The sequence below is a fragment of the Mustela erminea genome, chromosome X (genome assembly GCF_009829155.1).
Source record: "Mustela erminea isolate mMusErm1 chromosome X, mMusErm1.Pri, whole genome shotgun sequence".
Lineage (NCBI taxonomy): Eukaryota > Metazoa > Chordata > Mammalia > Carnivora > Mustelidae > Mustela > Mustela erminea.
This window is the reverse complement of record NC_045635.1, coordinates 97,522,575-97,530,960: the sequence shown is the minus strand read 5'-3', so window position 1 is coordinate 97,530,960 and position 8,386 is coordinate 97,522,575. Positions and strand designations below refer to the sequence as shown.

The window sequence follows — 8,386 nt, the reverse complement described above, 5'->3', positions numbered from 1 at the left end:
ATCTGAGTAGGCTTGATCAGCAGCTTGATTCCCTTTGGCCTCATTAAGAATAGGCTCTTACTTTAGACATTTACATTAGTGACTTTGTCTGATTGTCAACTGAAATTTGTTTCCATAGTTCATGGCTCCAAAGAGGGGTTTATTTTCATCTACCAGTCTGTAGTCTTCTAAGCGGTAGAAGAGATACCTGGGACATTGGCAGTGACCCAAAATGTAAAAAAGATTCATAAAGGGACATATTGGCCAAAGCTATTAAGACTACTTTGAGTCCTGTCCACTGAGTAGAGTAATCACATCCACTTTTGTTTATAAGTAGCTGGAACTAAGACTGAACATCAGTAATGGCTTGATGGATGCTATAATGCTTTAATTAATTGAGCCTTCAAGAAATCAAGCCCAGAAATTTAGGAGAACATTTGTGAATCAAGAACCCCATTGAGCTAACAGTATTGCTTCACGAAGGCAGTGGAACTGAGGATAATAATTCCTCCAAGGGGGTAGCTGACTTTTTTAAAGATTTTATTTATTTATTTGGTGGAGGGAGAAAACACAAGCAGGGGGAGAGGCAGGCAGAGGGAGAGAGAGAAGCAGGCTCCCCACTGAGCAGGGAGTCTGATGCAGGGCTTGATCTGAGGAACCTGGGATCAGGACCTGAGCCAAAGGCAGATGCTCAATTGACTGAGTCACCCAGACACTCCACTGAATTTTTTTGATATAAAGTCAAATGCAGAACCAGCTACTCCACCTGTGCTCTTGACTATGTCATTTCCCTTCAACTACTGAGGCCTGTTGTGTTCTTAACTTGTTAATGAACCTGTATGTATCTTAATTTGTTTATTGGCTATTTCTATTTATTTTCTTTTTTAATTTTTCCCCACTTTTACTCTTTTTTTCTCATTTATTTTCTGTGAATTGTTTGTTTACATTCTCTGCTCACTTTTCTATTCAGTTGTTCATACCTGTATTGCTTTGTTGAAATTCTTTTTATGTTTTCCAGTGAAGATGATATTTAAGCCCAAATTTTAAGCCATCTCTTTTTCCTGGCTGTCTCCCATGTTTATATGAGATAGATGTGTTAATAAACTTTTTTCTCTAGTTGTTCTGTCTTGTGTTATAGGATCCCCATCTAAGAATTTTGAAAAGTACAAGAAAAATTATTTTTTTCCTCCCTTACAATATACATAGAAGTGTTACCAGGTACTAATTGTTTCTGTGTTTCTCTAAGATTCTTAGAAGAAAATGTCACCTACACAAAGATTATTACCTTTGATTAAGTGAAACCCAGGTAAGCACTCTCTACCTTGCATAGAAGATAAAACATTTTAATCAGAAAAAAAGTGTTCATAGCCCAGTTTTAGCCTGTGTGTGAATGTGTGTACACTAATGATCAACAATAGGGGCTATTGACTATGGAAATAAACACAGATGTTTCAGTCAGGCTGAGAAGAAAGAAATCAAGGGTGACAAAGGAACAGCACAGTTTTTATAAGCCCTGGAGGACCAGAGGACCTAAAATATAGAGAGACAAGCACTGGAGACTAGAAGACAGTTTCTAACATCCCTGTCCTTTGATCATTTATTACCTAGGGTGACATGCACTTTCCCAAAGCTAATACTGTCCTGTCGTAAGCACTTGGTATTTCTGAGGAGAACTCCTTCTAAAAGCTGAAGAGACAAAGTCTCTCAAAGAAAGATGAATCATAATTAGATTGTCAATTAGGAGAGTCCCAGGATCACAGAATTGGAAAGGGAACTAAGAAATTTGACCAGACTTCTCATCCAAGGAAGCACCCCTTCTACAACATCTAGGCGGGGTGAGCATTCATGTTCTGCTTGAATACTTTGAGTGACTGGGAAGTGCTTTGGAGAAGGAAAATGTAATAGTCTTCCTTTCGTTGAGCAGAAATCTGCCTTCCGTAACTCCTATGTATTGACTTTGCTTCCACCCACAGAAGCTATAAAAGATATGTAATTGAACCCAAGTCCATCTGCCCAATGTGTAGCAAAGCCAATCACTGAGACATCAAGTATGCAGCAAGAAAAAGTTTTATTTGAGAGGCAGCCAAAGGAGAGGAAGGGAGGACAAGCCTCAAATATGCTTCCCTGAAGGGGGAGAGAACAATCTTTTTATAACCATAGGGGTTGAGATTACATACCCATTGATGAAAAGGGTGGGAAAATTTTTGATTATTCATGAGGAAAAATGGAGCATGCACCTTGAGCAAACATATATGTAACATATATCCCATGTCCAGTTTGGGGTGAAAGACTTAACATCAGAATGAGGAAAAATTCATCCCCTGACTTTAGGAGGTTATTTTAAGACAAGGAGAAGGGGCTATGGGCAAATTCTGAGAGCCTTTACAAACTGGATGGTTTGTTATCTTGAGTAAGGAATGCAAGACCTTGCTTGTTCATAGGCTGGAACCCTATCAGTTGACCTTGAGTCCAGGCTTCTACAGAGATAGCTAGTGAGTTTGTTAGTGAGGTCTGAAAAGACAAAATAGCTGGTGCACCTGGGTGGCTTAGTTGGTAAGCGGCCAACTCTTGATTTTGGTTCAGGTCATGAGCTCAGGGTCCTGGGATAGAGCCCCATGTTAGGCTTTACACTCAGCAGGGAAGCTGCTTGAGGATTCTCTCTCTCTCTCTCTCTATGCTCCTTCCCCTGCTCTCTCTCTCTTTCTCTCTCTCTCTCTCTCAAATAGATAAATCTTTGAAAAAAAAAAGACATAATAGCTGACTGGAAGAAATAGTTCTGTGAAAATCAAGCTTTAAATTTTCTGCTAGTTTCTGCCTCATTAACTCTATGGGACACTGTTTCAATTTTCCCCTGAGTTATGATCTTTCCTCAATCTTGAGGAATTGAGATGATGACTGTGCTGGCTACTTCCTTATCTCCTCAGGTAAGGTAGATTTTGGGTAAAGAATAGTTTTTATAAATCTTAGCTGTAAGCAAAATTCCTTCAATGATTAATATCCCTACCTGCAGGGCTAAGCCGAAGTTTCTAATCTATAGGTCACAGCAGCAAGGGAAATGGAGGCAATATAAAGTTTTTCCTTGTTACAGATATACATACATATAATTCCACTTTAATATGACAGTTCTTCAAGTATTTAGAGATAGGCCTATTTACTTTAAAAAGAGATAATGTAAGAATGATGTTTCAAATCTGTGTAAAACACAGCAACATGCATATACAGAGCTGAATGTGTTGCTCTACATGTATTTCGACCAGCACAAATGCCACAGTAGACTATTAATCCTCCCACTTGATGGACTTCTATTAATGTGATCTAAAATCCGACCCCCCCATCCTGCCAAAGGCAGATGCTTAACTGACCAAACCACCCAGACACCCCAATAACTATTATTTTAGAGAGACTCAGTATCTTTTATAACTCTAAATGGGAAGAAAAGAGCACTAGACAGGTCTCTCTCATCCTTTTTCTTTCTCTTTCAAGAAAAAGGAACTGGGATTTAGAATTATGTGGGCCAAACTAATATTACTGATAAGGGCCAATTCATAAACTGCCTAGAATATCTCTCACTCAGAAAAGCCTACTAGTTTAGCCTGTTTTCTCTCCAGGGTTGATTCAGTCTAACAGTGAGTGTGTGACTTTTACAACCAATACCATACATCTGTCTAGGTTTTGCTAGTTTCTGAATTTGTCTTGAGTGATTCTAGCAAAATAGGCTGCCTTTATCTTTTCTTATATTTTCTTATTGAGCTAGAAGTTTATGACATAGTAGACTGTGTTGATGCTTTAAGAAAATATTTCCTTTCAACCAAACATTTCCATAGACTTTCCTGCCTCCATTTTTTAAAAGTAAACTCTATGTCCAACATGGGGCTCAAATTCACAACCCTGAGATCAAGAGTTACATGCTCTACTGACTGAACCAGCCAGGTCCCTTCCTGCCTCCATTCTTATCCCTTTGTTATATGCTTGTGTTGGAAAGAAAAATTTCTCTATTGTTCAAGGTTCTTTTGGCTAGTCTAAGAATGAAATTGACATGAGATAGAGCAACAGAAAAAAAATCAAATTTAATTACTTAACTATGGGAAATCCACATAAACATGAATGGTTCCAAAAATAGGAAAAATGAGGTGTGTCATCCTGAACTAAGAAGAAGTGGTTAGGAGTCTGGGACTTCAAAGGAAACAAAAGCAATTTACAGGAAGATGAAAAATAATAAATGCTTCATAGATAAATGATTGCTAGGCCACATGAAAACAATGAAACACAGAGAGGAATTTTTAACAAACAGACTTTGCTAAATACCTGTCTGCCACTCCTAGTTCATATTATAATGTAGTTTTCTATGGTGATTGCTGTCTTTCTGGAGCAAGTCTTATATCTAAATTCTTTTAGGCAGTTGGTGGGGGGAGATCAAAGTTTCTCCTGAGTTATTTGGGCCTTAATTGTTTTCAGTTTGAAATAATCTGAGGGCCAAAGTGACACATCTTGGGGCAACTCATTCTGAACCAAATGCCTACACTTGTGAGTGAATGCCTGAAAAGAGAATACAGGAATCAGATCTCCCTAGTAATGTGAACAAATATTAGTTGAGAAGAACTAAACCCTCAGCAGAACCACATACATATCTGCTTAAGAGCAGATAAATTTTATAAATAGTAAACACATATGAATATACTTAAACAATAAAAAGAAGCATAAATTACAAATGTAGATCATAAGGATGAAATGATGAAATTCTCTTTGAGGATCCTTCGCTCCTTAGGATATCTCTTGAAAGTTGAAATGGCTGAAGAGGAAGCTAACCCTTTTGATTTTATAATTCAATTCACATATCTTTTGCCCCTTGGAAATATAAGCAGACATTTTTGAAATTAAGTCTCTCAGGAGGTATACAAGCTACACCACAGTACATGTCTCTCAAGGAGAAAAGAGTTTTCATTGTTCTTTGTTCTATTTTAAGGTATACATTTATGTGAAATTCTGTCCAGACTTTGTAAGTCTGTCCACACTATTGTGTTACCTTATACACATTGAATGTGATCATGCTTATGTGATATTAAATTGTGTTAAATTTCTCCTTTCTCTCTTCATACAGAGGGGTCTATCTATTGCTGGCAGGATTTTTAAAAATTTCCTTACAGGTTTTAACTAGAATATATAATCCCTCCTTACTAGAGCATCAATAAAGGATTTTGTTATTTTGACTACAGTAGTCCTGAATTTCATTACTCCTGAATCACCTCCTTATTTCATGCTTTGGGCTCTATGGCTATGAGGGAGGAAGAATAATTTTCCTTCTACCCTTTTAGGTTCTGGGCTGAGGACCTCTCCTCCCCACGTAGTAAGAGACAGATTAAATAGGAGTAAAGCAAACAGAAGATTAACAACATGTATACCTCTTGTATACATGGGAGATACCAGGAAAATTGAATAACTTCCTAATATGGCCCAAGCCACCACCTTAAAACCACCTACAGCTAAAGACCAAGGAATATGATAAGGGTGGGGAGTCAGTTATGGGAAGTTACCAGGAAAAGAACAGCAAAGGAGGCTATGGTTGGTATGCAGATTTAGTTTGTTGCCTTCTCCATTGATAAACTTTTCTAGACATGTAGTCATTCTCTTCCTGGTACAGAGAGGGAGATACCCTGACAAATGCAGATTTGCTTTATAAACATAAGTTTCTCAGTCCAACCATGAAATCAAAGAAGTCAAAAACTCTCTTACCAGTATCCCCAGTTTTATTCAAAATAGCACTGGAAGTCCTAGCTACAGCCATTAGACAACATAAAGAAAGAAAAGGCATCCAAATTGGTAAAGAAGAAGTAAAACTCTCACTATTTGCAGATGATGTGATACTGATGAGGGAGCAGGAGGCTGGCTGAGGACAAAGCAAAAGGGGCGCCTGGGTGGCTCAGTGGGTTAAGCCTCTGCCTTGGGCTAAGGTCATGATCTCAGGGTCCTGGGACCAAGCCCTGCATCGGGCTCTCTGCTCGGCAGGGAGCCTGCATACTCATCTCTCTCTCTCTCTCTCTCTCTGCCTGCCTCTCTGCCTACTTGTAATCTCTCTATGTCAAATAAATAAATAAAATCTTTAAACAACAACAACAACAACAACAACAAAACAAAGAAAAAGCTGGCACCTTGCACCCCCTCTCCACCCACTCCCCTCCCCTCGGTAATATATTTGACATTCTTCAGGCACCCCTGACTGCCATAAACGATTAACAAATAGTTAACTTGCAAAGATCACAATCCTGCAAGACAGGAGTCTCCCTTGGTTTACAAATGTCCTAGAGATCTACAAACAAAGAAGGTACCTTATCAATAGCACAATTTCCAGAGCAAATAACTCAGTTCCTCAAGCCCTACTGTCACCCTCCCCTCCATAAACAAAACAGAAGGAGGCTGAGGTAGAAGGAAATGTAAGTATAGTTAAATCTCTTCTGAACCTAAATCTCACTAACAAAGACCCGTGATAGCAGGATTGTGACCTCCCACCAGGAATCTCCCAACTATCTTGATGTTAATGGCTGGTCAAAAGACAACATTGATCAAGCCGCAAGGCCTCGGGTATCCCGGCGCCTTGTAGGCCCTCTTTAGCGTATGAAAGTTCCGTTGAAACCTCCCTTCCCCTCACCTTCCCCCAACCGCAAGGTACATAACCTGCCATCCCTCATAACCCCGGGCAGCAGCTCTTCCTGCCCACGGGTCCTGTCCCCGTGCTTTAATAAACTACCATTTTGCACCAAAGATGTCTCAAGAATTCTTTCTTGGTCATTGGCTCTGGACCTCAGCCCACCGAACCTCACCTAGGTTCTAGAACTTCATCAATACTACATATAGAAAACCCAAAAGATTTCACCAAAAAACTATTAGAACTGATAAATGAATTCAGTAGAGTCACAGGATGCAAACTCAATGTACAGAAATCTGTTGCATTCCTACACACTAATAACAAAGCAGCAGAAATTGGAATCAAGAAAACAATTTCATTTACAACTGCACCCAAAACAATAAAATATTCAGCTTTTTGAGGAAGACATAGCAGAGCTCTGGGCACCCCATTCTTGCTCTTGACTTACTGCTGTCTGTGCTCACTGAGGAACAAGTTGGTCAGGAAGCTATGCCACAGCCATGACTTTTAAAGACACTGGGAAGACACCCAAGGAACCAGAGATGGTGATTCGCAGAATTAGAATTATTTTAACCAGCTACAACAGAAAATCTTTGGAGGAGATATGTGTTGCCTTGAGTAGAGGTGCAAAGGAAAAGAATCTCAAAGTGAGAGGACCAGTCTGGATGCCTACCAAATCTGAGAATTGCTACAAAAAAAGCTCTTTGTGGTGAAGGTTCTAAGATTTGGGATTGTTTTCAGATGACGATCTACAGGTGACTCATTGACTTGCACATTCCTTCTGAGATTGTTAAGAAGATTACATCCATCCTTATTGAGCCAGGAGATGAGATTGAAGTCACCATTGCAGATGCTTAAATCATCCTTTTTAATAAACTGATTATCAGTTGTTAAAAAACACAATAAAATATTCAAGAATAAACTTGACCAAAGAGGTGAAAGACCTGTACCCTAAAAACTATAAAACACTGATGAAAGAAATTCAAGAGATCATAAAGAAATGGAAAAACACATGGATTGGAAGAAAAAATATTATTAAAATATCTGTACTACCCAAAGAAATCTGCATATTTAATGTAATCCCTATCAAAGTACTAACAGTATTTTTCACAGAACTAGAACAAACAATCCTAAAATTTGTATGAGATCACAAAAGACCTCAAATAGCCAAAGCAATCTTGAAAAAGAAAAACCAAACTGAAGGCACCAGAGTTCCAGATTTCAAGTTCTATTGCAAAGTGGTAATAATTAAAACAGTATGGTACTGGCATAAAAACAGACACATAGATCAATGGAATAGAACAGAAAACCTAGAAATAAATCCAATTTATATAGTCAGTAGATCTTAGACAAAGTAAGAATGGGCAAAAGGCAGTCTCTTTGACAAATGGTATTAGGAAAACAAGACAACCACATGCAAAAGAATAAAACTGGAGCACTTTGTTTCATCATACACAAAAATAAGCTTAAAATGGATTAAAGACCTAAGTGTGAGTCCTGAAACTATAAAAATCCTAGAAGAGAGCTCAGGCAATAATCTCTCTGACATTGGCCATAGCAACATTTTTCTAGATAATCTTCTGAGGCAAGGAAAATAAAAACAAAAATAAACTATTGGGACTACATCAAAATGAAAAGTTTCTAATAGATTAAGGAAGCAATCAATAAAACTAAAAGGCAACCTACTGAATGGGAGAAAATACTTGCAAATCAAAACTAGAATGAGATACCTCATCACTGTTAGAATGGATAAAATCAAAAACACAG

The 8,386-nt window shown here is 38.3% G+C and overlaps 1 pseudogene; it reads left to right on the top strand.

The window, feature by feature from the left end:
- The first annotated feature begins 7,119 nt into the window (after positions 1 to 7,119).
- On the top strand, positions 7,120 to 7,517 carry LOC116583609 (annotated as a pseudogene).
- Positions 7,518 to 8,386: the final 869 nt, after the last annotated feature.